This window comes from Balaenoptera physalus (genome assembly GCF_965194825.1).
Source record: "Balaenoptera physalus genome assembly, chromosome: 1".
In the NCBI taxonomy this organism is placed as follows: domain Eukaryota; kingdom Metazoa; phylum Chordata; class Mammalia; order Artiodactyla; family Balaenopteridae; genus Balaenoptera; species Balaenoptera physalus.
In genome coordinates, this window is record NC_138882.1 from 38,540,640 (window position 1) to 38,557,674 (window position 17,035).

Genomic DNA, 17,035 nt, shown 5'->3' on the forward strand with positions numbered 1-17,035 from the left:
AGAGTGTTCCCTTTTCTCCACACCCTCTCCAGAATTTATTGTTTCTAGATTTTTTGATGATGGCCATTCTGACCGGTGTGAGATGATATCTCATTGTAGTTTTGATTTGCATTTCTCTAATGATTAATGATGTTGAGCATTCTTTCACGTGTCTGTTGGCAATCTGTATATCTTCTTTGGAGAAATGTCTATTTAGGTCTTCTGCCCATTTTTGGATTGGGTTGTTTGTGTTTTTGTTATTGAGCTGCATGAGCTGCTTGTAAATCTTGAAGATTAATCCTTTGTCAGTTGCTTCATTTGCAAATATTTTCTCCCATTCTGAGGGTTGTCTTTTGGTCTAAGGATACTTTTAAACACAGGAAAAAAAAAATTTTTAACCAATTTGACTTATGCTGAGAAATTCATCATGACAAAAGAGAAGAGCTAACTTGTGTATTTCTCAATCAAAAGGTATTATTTGTTCTTTACATTATTCTTAATTTTACTTATTTACCTACACACACATGCATTTCACATAATCCAAATAATAATTTTGCCTACTGTCACCTGATGTTTGGAGGCATGATTTTTCAATGCAGGAAAGGACTAAGGGGTAAAAAATCTTTAAAGTCTCATGAAATGAGATCTTTATTTACAAAGTTATGTTAACAAAGCTGCATAACTGTTTCAGACAGATCTGTAGTCAGTGTATTTGGAGGCTTACATGCATTTTTCACTCCAGCCTTTGATCCCTTTTCTCCTAAAATGCATGCACTTATTCTCAGCTTACTTTAGGATTTCAATTCTGCCTCAGAGATATTGTCCTGATAGTCTGAGTCATTGATCATATTCTCAATAAAGTATAGAAGAGGGATAACTTTAACACTTTCCTTCTGCTCTTATAAATCTAATAAATGGCTTCATCCATATTGTCTCTTCTGGAATCCTTCACATTGCCTTGGTTGGTTTTTGTTACAGGTAAGAAAGGGGAATGTTTGCCAATCTTGATATTGATGAGACTGAAACAGCTACTCTAATAATTCTACATCTATACAACTTAATTCTTACTGTTCAACCAACAATGAGCGGCATTCCCCAGGCAAAGAAAACCATGGCCAAAGCAATAAAGAATCAGATATTGTCAGGTCATTTGGTGCCTAAATTAGGCTGGGCCAGGCAACTCTTTGGGACTCCTGAAGGTTAGAGACGAGCTGCTAGCAGTTGCTACCAAATGTTGCTAGCAGCAATTCACTCCAGACAGTCAAATAAGGAGATTAGACAAATTTTCTGAATGTGTCCAATTTCTTTGTTGAAAAACAGGAAAACTGCCTCATCAGAATGAGCTTCCTTCCTACTGTATAGCACAGGGAACTATATTCAGTATCCTGTGATAAACTATAATGGAAAAAATATTTTTAAAAAAAATATATATATATGTATAACTGAATCACTTTGCTGTACAGCAGAAATTAACACAACATTGTAAATCAACTATACTTTAATTAAAAAAAAAAGAATGAACTTCCTATGAATAATCAAGTTTCTAAAATTAGGAGACACAATATGCTTCAACAGAAGAAAGAAATCACAAGAACCAGACCCTGAGCAAGGGATATTTTTCTTTGCTTTACCCCGTATCTCACCTGTCTTATATTTTGTTTCAGCATATGCTTTGTAAAACTAATTTCTTCCCCCACTCTCCTCACCAGGACTCTTTGTAGATGTAGAGATGATTTTTCAACCCATGAGATTGAGTTAGATAATTTTAGACCTAAAAAAATTGTTGTTGGGTGTTGGGTTGTTTTTAAGGCAAGTGAGAGAAAAACAAAAAAAAAATAAAAGGATATTACTTATTATTCTACTCTGATTGGACTATAATTATAACAAGATCATTTATAAATTGAATTATGCTAGAAAATGTAGTCTTACCATGAGTTTAAGAGAGCTCTCACCATTAATATGATTGCTTTCTTGATACCCTTCTTGATCATGTTTTCTGAGATTTCCAAAGCTCTCAAAGAGATTTCTTATGTCCCTTATGTTTAAATAAAATTAAAACAAGCCTTACCAGGATCTATGTGGCACACTACAAGAGAGGACAACATCTCCGTGTTGTACTTACTGAATTATCAGATCACGTGAACCCTTTAAGGAAGCCCAATATACTCACGTTTGCCACTTGGTTTCTCACTGACAACAGTAGGGCAAGCCCAGCTGTTCCTAGCAGCTGTTCAATATAGAACTGGCTGAGCCGAAATGCCTTCCAGCTGATGGTGGTCCCCAGGAGTGCTAGAGGACAATCGCCCTGTCTGGGGATGGGGGCCAGACCCAAAAGGAGATAAACCCAAAGTGGAGAGAAGTATGGAAACCACACCCACATTCTGCCTCTGCCTCTTGTAGAAGAAAAAATAACTCTGTAAACCTGTTCATTCTCAGCCTGTCCTCCCGAGGGCTTCACCTTTATAATGAGCTAGACTAGACAAGGAGATTCCATTCCGCTCGAAATGAATTATCGTTATAATAGGCATCTGGGCTGCCCATCAGAGATCCCAGAACTGGGGTAGCAGTAGAGTGGAGGGGGTAAGAAAGAGGAGGGGGAGAAATTTACATACAGAGATAAGCATGGACAGTCATTAAGAGAACAGGCCTTCACTTCAAAAAGACATGAACTCGGCACAGGTCTCCTGCCTGTTTAAATATGTACAGTGTGTGCTTATTTGATGATGAAAATCAGAGGATGGCTCTTTGAATGGAAATGAATTTTAATAAGCTTTGGAGGCAGAAGAAGCAGAAACCCTCCATTCTCCCTTCTATCGCCAGGCATCTTCTTGACCATCGTTACCACAAAGGAAAGAATGCCAGCATGCTAATCATCCCCGTGAAGAATGCTCCCTTTCCTCCTCAGTCTTTGTGGGTGATCATTAACCTTGTGGGCTCCTCAGCCAGCAGAGTACAGCTGTCCCGGGGACATTTCCATATCCCTTAAGAAAAGCAGGATGCTGAGTTAGCCTCAGAGATCCTGGCTGTAGAAAAAAGTGGGAGAAATCTCCCTTAGGAATAAAAGCAAAGGACTATTAGCATTTAGCACTTACATTGCACTATTTAAAAATTTGCAAAATTTTGCACTTACTTTGCACTTTATAAAATTAAGTGTAATATGGTTATTTATTTCTCATTTTTTATCCTGACAGAGAGACAAAAGAAGCATCCTAGTTTTGTAAATCCTAATCTCCACCTCGTGTCTGAAATGAAAACTAAAACAAATACCCTTGGGTTATTCATCTCTTGTTGGTGCATAGCCTGAGAAGAGAGAAATATTCTGGTACCCTTAAGAGGTTATGAAATCTATCCCTTTATTTCACCAAGGAAAACCACACAAAAATCATTCTGGTAAAGACAACAGAATAATTTTAAAACACTTCAAAGAAGTTAGGTTTGAAAATGGCAGAGTTCATTTGGGAAACCACAGATTCTCTAGTAACTGTCTTTGCCCAAACTTCTCCATACTAATTCATATGGTGATTGGGTTTTTTTCTCTGTGCACTAGTCTTAAATTTTTAAGGTCATTGACTTTAAAGGCAACACCATCTCAGTTAAACTTTTCAGCAAAAACCATGAAGTAGATTTTTTTTCCCCACTGTCATTTCTATTGGTTCGTTAAAGACAGTAAGGCTCTTCTAGTTTACTTCATACTAAAACAGATAAATTGTGTGTATTTAGGATGGAAAGTAAGAAAATACTTCCATTCCCTAGTAATAGAATATCTACTAACTTCAATATCTAGAAATAAATATTGTCATTAACAAGATTTGTGGCCTCTCTGTCACTAACCCCACTGAACACCAAAGCATTTAGGAGAGAAGAAAATGGAGAAGTTCTAGCAACTGTTTCCCTCTCTAAAGCAAGTATCCATTCTTAAAAGCATTTGCAAATGAATGTAACTGGCATGTGTGTCTAGGATACATTTTCTATTTGTGGATTTGCCTTCTGAGGACTAAGACTTAATCACTGATATTTTGCCATGCAGTCCCTAATATCCTATAATTTTTTTTTTTTACAAAACCTCAATATTTGATGAAGCGGGAGAAAGCAAGCACAAAGATGTCCCCACCAAAAATAAATAAATAAATAGTTCCCCACGCCAGAAAACTAAAATTAACCTTTGTATTCCTTTTTGCTAGAAAGGTGCGTTTTAAAAAGTCAACGAGAAGCTTAATGAAGTTGTTCTCTCTAACCTTCCTTTTCTCTGGATCTACTCTTAACAGCCCTGCCCCTGGAGGCCCAAGAGTGGGTCGGGTAGAAGAGCACTAAGCTGGGGCTAGGCTTGCAAAAGTCTCGGCCTGTTCCTCCCCATTATTACCCCTTTCAGCTGCTCAGGCTCTGACAGCCTAACAAGGTGCTAATGGGCCATACGTTCTGGCCCAGTTCACAGCAGGTTGTTTCAGATGGGTTGAGGAGGTTGATTTGCATTCAAAATCTTCTCTCTCTCACTTGCTTTTTTTGTTTGGCCCCTTGATTTCTACTCCCCAGACACTCTTCGAGGCTGACTTAGAATGGAACAAAATCACATCCGTTCAGTATTTGAATTGCCTGAGTTTGGATTTTAAATGTGCCCCATTATTTCATCAAATTGTGGTGGTGGGGGAGGAGCAAAGGGAAAAGAAAAGAGCAAAGAGATTTTCAAATGAAAGGGAGAGTTGATGATGACAGATGGATGCAAATGTTCCTTTTAAGTGGAGAGGAGCAGCTGATGTCAGGGCATGAAATTAAATTAGTACATCTGTGGCTGGATGCCTGTCCTTCAGCTTCATATTTTCTACTCCAGAGGCCGTGGTTGCCTCATGATTAGCCGGCTTCCTTTCACAGAGCCACTCATACTTCCTACACACAAGATGGAGGTCATTGTCATAAAAGGGGGCTGCAGGTGGAAAAACGCGCTCTCACATCATGGTGTCCCGCCAGCCCTGGAAGGAAGAAGTGATTTAGTTGAAACTCTTGTTCCTAAAGTCAAAGAGAGGTTGAGGGGGGAATGAAATAGAAGTCAGCACATTTTCCAAGGAGACAGTGTTTACAAGTGGCCTGAGATGTGCTGGGCAAGTGGACAACCTGCGTTTGAAAACCCTGCCTGCCACATCCTGGAAATGCTCAGGATTCGTAAATGTTTATGAGAAACAGGCCGAGCCGTTTCTTCAAGACCGGGCTCCAGGGATGCTCCCCATAAATAATGGTGCTCAAGCTTCCACATCTCTGTTGAAAGCCTAGCAGTCCTCAAGCATTAGGGTTGCTGCCAGGAAGGTATATGGCTCAGCTCAGCTCCTAGCTGTCCGGTTTTCTCTCCTTCATCTTGCCTCTCAATCTCCATTCTCTTTCACACAAAAATCTAAAGGTCTAAGCCAATTATCTCCCAACCAGTAAGTCCTAAGACAAATGAACAGGGGAACCATATCAAACCCAGTTACATGAAACTGAAAAAAAATTTTTTTTTGAAGCAAAAGTTAATTCTTTGATATCTACAACAGACCCAGTAATCACCCTTGCCCACTTGTTGTGGCAGTATTCTAAGACTTGTTCCGAAAATGTTTCATGAATCTATGGGCGGGATCACAGAGTTGCTTGTTTGTTTGCTTTCAAAGACATTATCCAGTGTCAGCTTGAATCTATCTAAAAAAATAAGAAAAACAATGAACTTAAAAGTACTATCATGATAATGATCCAGGTACAACAGCAATTGAAGTCTTTTTTCACCCAACACACTATTTCAGGGGCTTAAAAATGAAGTTTAAAACCCTCACTATTTCACTGTTCTTCTCTCTGCAATGACAAGGTTCAGAACATGTTACCCCAAAATACAACACCTTGGCATATTGAATATTTTAAGCTGAAGGAATTTAAGAAACAGTAAGTGCAGGAAGGACTTTCTGAATTTCCCCTGAAGCAGTTCCTAAGACCCTCAGGCAAGAGGTGCTCTCCCTACACCCAGAGGAAAGGAGCATCCTTGCTGCAAGACAGAGGAACCCCAAGAGGAATCTGAATGAATGGGCCTTGCTAAGTTTCCCCCAGTTTACTACTCTTAGCTCATACCCCTTTTTCCTATTACATTTTCCCACTACTGTCTGCTCTTCATCAAACCTGGTATAAAAACTATCAGGTTTAACCATTTCATTGGGTCTTCATTTCCTTATGAAGGCTCCCATATCATATAAAATTTGTATTAAATACATGTGTATGCTTCTCTCTTATTAGTCTGTCTTTTGTTACAGATCTCCAGTTGAAAACCTAGAAGGGTAGAAGGAAATATTTTTTTCTCTCCTTCAGCAAACAAAAGAGAAATGATGAAAAATGAATGCCCCTTCTATACAGACCCCAGCATTTTATGAAGAAGACTTGTTCCAAATGGTGTCCACCTATCAAGGTGCATAAACTTGGGAGGAGGCTTAGGTGTTGCTATTCACATCATCTGCTTAGGTGAGCACACACCACACACGCTGTGGTCTTTCTTCAGGCAATTTTCAAGTTGTCTTTTCAGATTTCTTTACACTGGAAATACACACACAACCAAGATGAGGAATGCATAATGTCGGGGGAAGAAAAAGGAGAGAGAGTCCCCTGTAAATCCATCAGTGCAAGGTATTCTTCCTGGATACTCCTTCACCTTTCATTTGCTTCATCTTATGCCTACAGCCCAGGCAAATTCCCCATAGTATTTTGCCCACAAGATCATCGCCATACTGCTTGGTTCCCTTCAGAGGTGATGAGACAGTCAGTCCATATTTAGCTCCTGTTGTTATTCCTTTCCCAGCCAACTCCTTTATTCCCTGAAGCACTTCTGATGTGGTTCTTGGAACTGTCTCCAATATGCTAGGACTGCTCTGCCCCAAACAAAATGCTCTGCCCATCTGTTCCAGGAAGATATTTGCACTGTTTCCCATCAATCTTGCTCTCTCCAAAAGAACTGGATAAGAAAACATGTCTTATCCCATTGTTGTCACTGTCCTATAATAAGAATCCTAAGGCAATCACTAAGGGAAAATCAAGCCTGAGTCAGAAAGTCAAGTAGCTTTGCTTCAGTAACCACACCTATACAGACAGAAGACTGTGATGTGTGTGAAGTGTACCTTGAGTACTTTTTCAGTTCCCTCTACAGAGCACCCCTTCTTGCTCTAATAACCCCAGTTCCTGGCACTGTTCCCACAGACCCTCACAAGCAACCCCTAGCTTTTCACTATTTCTGCCTTCTAGAACTTTTTTGCGTCCTCCCCCACCAGAATTGGACCTTCATCTATTCAATGTCCATTTTTCTTAATTAATGCTAAAGTAATTCACATTAACAGTTTATCTCATTATCCCAACTGATGTGACAATGGAATTCAATTCCAAAAGAATGACTGTGACACAATTTTGAGGTCCCAGAATATATCCAAGGGAATTGGAAAAATATGTCCATGGAAAAACTACACAAATGTTTGTAGTAGCATTATTCGTAATAGCCAAAAAGGGAAATAACCCAAAACTTATCATTTGATGAATGAATAAACAAAATGAAGTATATCTACAATGGAATATTATTGAGCCATAAAAGGGAAAGAAATACTGATACAGCCTACAACATGGATGAACTTTTATGTAGTAAAGAATTCACTTTTACCCAGAGAGATCTGGCCTTTTCCCTTGACTCCTGGGAATCTAGGCTTAGAATGTCCTGACTGTTAAAAGTGTTTTTATTGCCTTGGAGCCTTGGGCCAGCCAGATTCTAACAATGGAATTTAAGATGGGGTTTTGAGACACTTTTTATTGGTTAACCTCTGAAGACTGGAGACTGAAGTCAGCCACATGGGTAGTCAGTCAATCAGGTTTACATAATCAAGCCCCAATATAGACTTTGTACACCAAGGCTCTGGTTCCATGTTTGGTACTTTTGTGGACTCTTCCCTATGCATCTCTTCCCTTGGCTGATTTTAATGTTATTCTTTAGCTACAATAAACTGTAACCATGAGTATACCAGCTTTTGGTGAGTTTTGTGAGTCCCTCTAGTTAATTATTGAAACTGGGTGGTCTTGGGGACCCCCAAACTTGCAATTGATATCAGAAGTGAGACTGATCTTGCAAACTGTTCCCTCTAACTTCTCAACTTTGAAAATATTACGCTAAGTGAATGAAGCCAGACACAAAACATGACATATATTATTCCATTTTTATGAAATGTCTAGAACAGGCAAATACATAGAAACAGAAAGTAGATTAGTGGTTACCAGGGGCTGAGGAAAGGAAGAATGGGGAATGACTGCTAATGGGTATGAGTTTCTTTTTGGAGTCATGAAAATATTACAAAATTAGATAATGATGATGGTTACACATCTTTGTTAATATACTAAAACCTACTGAATTTATACCTTAAATGGGTGAATTTTATGGTGTATGAATTTTGTCTTAAAAAAAAAGTAGCTCGGTTTTGGCACCCAGTAGGTTACTCTTGACCAGGCCCAGAGATGAAGAAGAAAAAGGGGATTGACTGGAGCTAGTAATTCAGCTATCCCAAATGCACTCATGAGCATGAAGCCTTCCTGGGGAGTAATTCTTCAGCACCCCTCTGTGTGATTTCTCATGAGAGTCTCCAGTGGGAGAGACTAAGGGAGCAGAAGTAACAAACAAAAGTCACAGCCTTAGGTTCTGCTCTCCCATCCCACCAGTACCCTTTGGAAGGGCAGTAAAATTCAGTGCCAATTTCCCCATAAAAACTCCTGTTTAAGAAAAAAAAAACTTTTCTGCTTCATTTCTCATTTAAATATCACTTTTGAGTCATTTAGAAAGGGTCAGTTTGGATGTTGGCTCTAAAACCTTTGACAGCTACTGTATTTGCCTAAAGGTCCAATAACAGTGATGTCTCTCACAAGTTTAATTTTGAAGTTTCTGCCAAACCATTAACATGTAACCAGAGTATAGAAATCAGGGGAAATTAGAGATGAGTTGAAAACCATTCTCATCTGTCTCTGGACTGTCACCTATTCCCTAGGCCAGGACAAGTCCTCCTGAGTTGCTGTTTCCTGGTGTAGGGAAAGAAACCCTGGGGTCTGATCTCTAGTTCTGCATCTAATTAATCACATGGACTCAGAAGTTATTAAAATTTTTTGGTGGTCTTAAAAATGAAATACTGTTGCCTCTCCAGCCCTACTCTCTGCCTGAGTGTCATTTTGACAAGACTCTTCTACAGATAATTTCTGTGAGCATGGAAGAGTGAAGAGAGATGTGTGCATAGGAAGATCCAGGAACACCCTGAAAAAGCATTTAACTTATTGTTGGATTGGGAAGACTTCCTGCACAGAGATAGAAATGGGTTAAAATGAAACATTGTATCACGTGGAGTTGAACACTTATAGGTAATATAAGAGAATGCATCTAAAAAATTTTTTTTTTAATTTCTAAGGGATTGTGTCTCAAGCATCATGGTGGAAATTTCACCTCTTCCTTGGTCATTTAATTACATTTAATCCTGTCCTTAAATCCTTATAACAAACATTCTATAGATTATTATGCTCCCCATTCTACAGATGAGAATACTGAGCCCACGAAGTTTACATAACATCCTTAAACTTCACTTGACTGACTTGTGGCAGAGATGGACCTTGAACTATAGTTTTCTGAGGATAACACCCACGTTCTGTCTTTCAGACCTGTGGCTTTCAGATCTGATGATAATCAAAATTGCCTCTGGTGTTATGAGGATTAATAGGCATAGGACCCACTGATACATCTGCTTTCCATCTAGTCTATCCTAGAGGGACTTTTTAAAATTTCATTTTTAACACAGTGTTGCATCTTTCATGATTTCCCTGGCTCTTTCTTTCCTAGAGAAATTTCTGGATTAAGTCCAGGAGGCAGCATAGTGTAGGGGGCAAATACATGAGTTTTGAGCCAGTATCTGAGCTGGAGCCTTTGTTAGCTATTTGACTTATAGCAACTTATTGAACTTTATTATGCCTTTGTTTACTCAACTATGGAATGGAATAATGCTCCTTCAAAGGATTATTACAAAGATTAAGCCAGTTAATGATGTAAAATGGTTAACAAAGAACTAAGCACAGAGTAAGTACACAACAAATTCCACCTTGTAGTCCTCTATCCTACCCTCTTTAGAGAAGAAGGAAAAGAAGTAAAAAGAGCCAAAATCCAAATCCATTTAAACAGTCTGTCCCTGGTAAGAATGCCAGTCAGTGACAGCTGAGAATCATGTGACCTTCTATCCAGGACTTGTTGCCTCTACAGATCCAGTTGTTTCCTGTAAATTTGTTTTCCAAATCAACTTAGAAATTTTATTCTACTTAAGGGCTTCCTTGGTGGCGCAGTGGTTGAGAATCTGCCTGCCAATGCAGGGGACACGGGTTTGAGCTCTGGTCTGGGAAGATCCCACGTGCCGCGGAGCGACTGGGCCCGTGAGCCACAATTGCTGAGCCTGGGCGTCTGGAGCCTGTGCTCCACAACAAGAGAGGCTGCGATGGTGAGAGGCCTGCGCACCGCGATGAAGAGTGGCCCCCGCTTGCCGCAACTAGAGAAAGCCCTCGCACAGAAATGAAGACCCAACACAGCCATAAATAAATTAATTAATTAATTTAAAAAAAAAGAAATTTTATTCTACTTAAAAATTAGAAATACAGATGCTAATTAAAATTCTAATTCAATCACTATTTAATGATCACCTACTATGCACTAGTCACTGGGAGATAAATCGAGATAAGAGGGACACAGTCCCTGCCCTTGATGAACTCACAGTTCATTAAAGAGGGTTAGATAGGAACGTAAATGATCATAAATAAGGTGCAATAGGAGAAGGCCTATAAGAGAGAGAAGAAAAGTGCTCTAAGAGTTCCAGAGAGGGAGAAGTTACTTTCATTTCGATAAAGTCCTCATGAGGGAGGAGAATTTACCCAGCTTTGAAAGATGGGTATGGGAATTCCCTGGTGGTCAAGTGGCTAAGACTCCATTCACTGCTGAGGGCGCAGTTTCAATTCCTGGTTGGGGAGCTAAGAACCTGCAAAAAAAGAAAAAAGAAAAAGAAATTTTTTGGGTAGGATTTCAACAAGTGAATGAAGTAGGCAGAAATATCAAAAGAACATTCCAGGTGGAGGGAATAGCATCAACCAAGGCAAGAAAGTGGAGCAGTGAGATCTCAATTGGATAAAATCAAGGAGTCAACTTCGCCTTGAAATCAGAGATACATATATAAGTAGAGAAAGAGTAGGACAGGTAGGTGATAGCCACATCCTGGAAACTAAAGTCTGAGGATAGAGGAAGGGCAAAGTTTAACTCAATTTAAATATAAAGAGCCAATGAAGGATTTGGGACAGGGGGCAAGTTTTGATCAGCATCCATTGATCACATGGTAAATAATAATAGTCACCTCTGAAACCAAGCAGGACACTGTGGGGCTCCTGGACATGGAAGCCTTTCAAACAGTTGCTAATCGGGGAAGGGAGGGGATGCAGAGACAAGGGAGGCAAGGGAGACAAGGCAGGAGCAGCCAAGAAACAACAGTGCAGCCTTGGGGCAGGGTCCTGGTTCCACCTCAAGGAATACACATACAATATATTTGAGCTCTTTACAGAACTAAAACTCCCAACAAATGGAAGATGATAGCATTCATTCCAGAAAAGATCACAGCTTGATAACCTCAAGAAGCTCATCAGGAGACCACCTGTGGCCAGATTAAAGGAATCAAAGAAGCTCATCAGGAGACCACCTGAGACCAGATTAAAGGCGTGCAGGCCCTGTGCACACCGTGATCCCTATCGGCAACCCCACCCTTGAACCATCGCTATAAAACTCCTCACCAAATCCTCCCAGTTGGGAACATACAGTTTTTGAGGCATGAGCCCTCTGTAGCCCCCTTTGCCTGGCAAAGCAATAAAACTCTTCTTTTCTACTTCACCCAGAACTCTGTCTTCGAGATTCAATTTGACACTGGTGCACAGAGGCCAAGTTTTCAGCATTACCTCTTGGGAGGTGAGGAGGAGTAAGTGAGACCCAAAACAGTAAAGCATCTAACAAAAGTTAATCAGTATAAGATTAATTCTAATTCTCTTCTCCCATCTGCAGCATGCAGAAAATCCATTGTTTCTGAATCTGAGTGTCTGTGAGCTGCAGAAATGGGCCTAGAGTCTTGTCAAGGCTCTGCTGTCTGTGAATGTCTTCTTCCTTCCCAGAATCCAGCTAAAGAAGGGGCCACCCTGTAGGCCAGGGGAGAAGCTTGTATGACCTCTTGCTATTTACTTCAGCCTGAGGAACTTAGAATTCCATAGCTTAAGCCCAGCCACCCTTGCCCTCCCTGCTAAAAGCCTGCCTGTGGGAAAGCTGGCCTCTCTCATCTTTTTTAATCTCTCTTTAAAGGATTGGTTTGACTGACCAGCCAACATCACTTGCATTCAGGAAACGTGCCTCCCTCATTCTCCCCACTGCACTGAACCTGGAGGATGATTTAGGGGTTGATAGCCTTTCATTTTTTTTCCCTCTCCCCTTCTCCTGCTGCTAGGAGTATTTTCTCCCTGATAAGAACCTTCTAGCAGCTTCATCAGGGCCATTGTTAAGAGAAGACGAGTCTCCTCACAATGGATACCTGATGACTTCTCCTTTCTGCAGACAAATCAGTCCTTGGAGAAAGGTCTCATTATTGCTCTAGTGCCATTATTGCTAGTGTGCCGGCTCCGGTCCCCTCATTCTGTCGCAACAGGAAGGGAGGGCAGAGGGAAAGAAAAATTCTGTTTCTTACCATTCAGTTTTTTAAAATGTGGCTGTGAAAATACTCTCTTTCTCCACTAATGGGATTTGCGCTTCTTACCCTCACCACCACATCCTTTATAGAATTTGAGGTTAACTGTGTATTTCTGGGGTTCCTCTTCTCTTGTCTGACTCAGGGTGTTTCATCTCCCCAGAGATCAAAATGCACTGACCTCTGCCCCCTCAAGCATTTCACAGTGTCTTAAAATCGAAAAACCGTTCTTTCTGCCCTCTGTCCCTCCCGTGTAATTTCCCGTGTCTTTTGTTCTCACACCTGCAGGCTAGCCTCTCCATCAGAACACTCAAAAATCATGAAGTCAGTGTCCCTCGTGGGTAAGGCACTGTGATAGGCACAGTGGGGGACAAATTACCTCTGAACCTTCTCCATTTCACCTTCCTACACACCAGAGAGAAAGGACAGGCACTTTCATTGTAAAAGGCCAAATTTTTCATATGGCCTAAGAGCCTTTTAACACACCTGATTTGCTTGTTTCCCCCCCCCCCCCAGGTAACAGACACTCATCAGAGTAATTCTTTAATCACAGCTAGTCATCAAAGAATATTTAAATCTAGATTTCCAAACCCACCCCTCCACCCCACCCCCAGATTTCAAGACTGAACACCTATGAATGAGTTTCTCACTCAGTCTTCGGCTGCCTTTTGGAAAAGGGAAAATAAACTATTTTAAGTCAAAATGAGAAGTGAACATGCTCCCCAATAAAAGGAGAAAAAAATGTATTGGCCAGAAAAAGGAAAGGTAGAGGTCTCCATCAGTAGGCAAGAGAGAAAAAAGAGAGAGGAGAAGAGAGATTTCGTGTTATGACTGAATCATTTGTTAGAAAAAAAGAAAATCCTGTACATTTTGCTAGAAACTGAGCAGGACCCTGTGGGGCTCCTGGGCACAGAAGCTTTTCAAACAGTTGCTAATCAGGGAAGGGAGGGGATGCAGAGACAAGGGAGAGGCAGCCAAGAAACAACAGTGTAGCCTTCGGGGAGGGTCCTGGCTCCACCTCAAGGCATACGCATCACGTAACAGTATCTTTGAGCTCTTCTGCAGAACTGAAGCCCCCAACAAATAGAAGATGCTGACTACTTGATGAAGTATTTTTCAGAGAAGATCAGGAGACCACCTGAAGCCAGATTAAAGGAATGCAGGCCCTTCACACATCCTGATCCTTACAGCAGCCCTGCCCTTGAACCATTGCTCCACTGAACCAGAACCCCTCACCAAATCTTCCGGGGTTGGGACACACAGTTTTTCGGGTCACGAGCCCGCTGTGTCCCCCTTTGCCTGGCAAAGCAATAAAGGTATCCTTTTCTACTTCACCCAAAACTCTGTCTCCAAGATTTGATTCAGCACCAGTGCACAAGGGCCGAGTTTTTAGCATGGTTACTATTGACCTCTAAAGCAGACAATTTTAAACAGAGGGTCAAATGCATTACTTTTGGTAAATGAACATGGGAAACCAACATGGTTTTGATAGCAGAGCCACAGCCCTCTCCCTGCCACCTTTCATCCTTGTCACCCTCAAGAAGTGGGTAGAGCCAACTCTCAACTGCCCAAGAAAAGGAAAGGGCTGTACACCTTCTTGAGACTCCAAGGCCTCCTCTGTAGGAATTAGTGCTTTGCCTGCATAATCTCTCCTGTGAAATAAAATTTGTATTTTATGGCAAGACAAGAAAAATTTAAACATAAAAAAGTTTTCTCTGCCTCCCCTCTCCCCCAACTGAGCATTGTGTATCTGCATTATGCACTGAGCAATCCTTCCCCGTAGACAGAAATGCCTGCTCAGCCATAAAGGGCAACATTCTCCTAGTACCAGCAAGACAACTCCTTAAAGATAGCATTCCTTCTTGATAAGGGGTCACATGGCACTTAGATCTGGATTGTATAAACTGTCAATAATATTTCATTTAATGTTCAGCCCCCATCTCAAAAAACTTATATAACTGTGCCTTGACTTCTAATGGCCACAACAGCTCTCAGCGCTTTCTGAGATGCTCTTCTCAAGTTATAATCTTCAAATTTGGCTCAAATAAAATTTTCTATTTCTTTCTTAGATTGACTGATTAATTTTTCATTGACACTCCTTTCTAACTATTGAATTCAGATAGTGGCATCTCTTTCAAACTGAGGGTATTCTTTATTTGTTTCCTTATTCTTCACTACATTTCAGTAGAACTGGGGTCATTGAGTGACACTCTGCTTTAGTCCTATTAAAGATTAATGTCCAATGCTAAGGGAATAAATAAGAGCAGGGTTTTCCTTTAACCAAATGGGTCATTTCACAGGAGGTTCACATAGATTCACATTGAAGTTCCCATACATTCACTAGACATAAGTAAAATACGAACAAGCCTTAATGCCACCCCCTGTGCTCCTAGCCCGAGGGGAGAAAAGTTAGCATCTCTGGTCCAGGTCTATAGCTCTCACCAGCCCAAACAGGGTGAAGACAATGCTGATGGATGAACCTTGGCTTGGTAGCCTGTGAACTCTGAAAAAGTGCTGAGTTCTCTTTTGGTCAGGGAGGGTCATCAGTTCTGTTGCAGGTTCTAGAATGGGCAGGTATGATAGGATGCCCGAGAAGGAAGTGGCTACTAGTTAGATATTCATGTGCTGGGGATCCATGCTAAGACTTACACTAATTCTTTCAACTTATACCCCTCAAAGTCAGCCACATCTTTCCAAACCAAATATGGCATTTGCACCTATATTCAAATAATATCAGTATAATAAAGTTGAACCTCCTTGTAACTCAGTTTGATTTCAAATGTTGATAAGAATAGTGCCAGGAGAGTGTCCAAGATGTTGGGGTGGGAAGACTCTGAGCTCACCTCCTCCCATGGGCACACCAAAATTACAACTATTTACAGAGCAACTACTGATGAGAAAAATCAGAAAACTAGCAGAAAAGACTCCTACCACTAAAGTTATAAAGAAGGAATCACAATGAGATGGGCAGGAGGGGCTGAGACATGGTGTAGTCAGGACCCATATCCCTGGGTGGGCAACCCACGAATTGGAGGATAATTTAATTGCAGAGGTTTTTCCCAAAGAACAAGTGATCCAAGTGCCACGTTGGGCTCTGCAGCCCAGGGGTCCTACCCCTGGAAGACAAGCTCCCAGAACATTTGGTTTTGAAAGCCAGTGGGGCTTACTCTCAGGAGACCCAGAGGGCTGTGAGAAATAGAGACTCCACCCTTAAAGGGCGCATACAAAATCTCACAACTCCAGAACCCAGGGCAGAAACAGTAATTTGAAAGGAGTCTAGGTCAGACCCACCTGCTGATCTTGGAAAGCCTCCCAGGGAGGCAGGAAGCAACCGGAGCTCATTCTGGGGACAGAGACACAGGCAGCAGTCATTTTGGGGGCTTGAACTACCATGTGAACACTGGTGCTGGGAAGCGCCATTTTGAAATTCTCCCTCTAGCCTATTAGCATTGGGACCCAGCCCTGCCCACCAGCCTGTTGGCACAAGTACTTGGATGCCTCAGACCAAGCAGCTAGCCAGGTGGAGACACAGTCCCCCCACCAGCAAGCCTGCTACCTTAAGACCCCCTGAGCCCAGAGCTGGCCCATGAGCTGGCCCTGTCCACAGGATTGCCCGGGACCTGCCCCTGTACACCAGTGCACTGGCACTAGCCCCGAGACATCCAGAGCACTGCAGTCAGAGACACTCAGACCCAGCTCTGCCCACCAGTGTGCAGGCAACAACCCTAGGACCCACTGGGCCATGGTCCCACCCATCAACAGGGCTATATAAGCTACAAGACACCTTGGACCTCTCAGCCAACTGCCCTAGGATCCAGCCCCACTCACCAGAAGGGCAACACCAGCTTTGGGACACTGGTAACTCACAGTGTCAGGAACTGCCTCAATCCACCAGCAAGATGAACACTAGATCCAGGAACACTGGTCCCACAGCAACCCCCTCCACAACTTGGCTTTGCCTGCCAGTGGGCCAGCACTAGCCTCAGGACACCCTGAGGCCCCGCAGCCAGCAGTCTTGTGTCCCAGCCCTGCCCACCAGTAGCCAACAGCCTCCGCACAAGGCAGGGCTTAGCAACCAAGCAGACCAGAGGCCAGCTATGCCCACCAGACTGTCCACAGTAATCAGCCTGCCACAAAAGAAGGATGCATGCAGCCCAGTTAGTGGGAAGCCCTAGAGCATAAAGCTCTGGTGACCAGAGGGCCATGCTCTGCTGAAACACATAGGATGTCTTCTGCAAAAGACCACTTCTCCAAGGTTGGGAAACATAATCAACTTACCAGATATATAGAAATAAAAA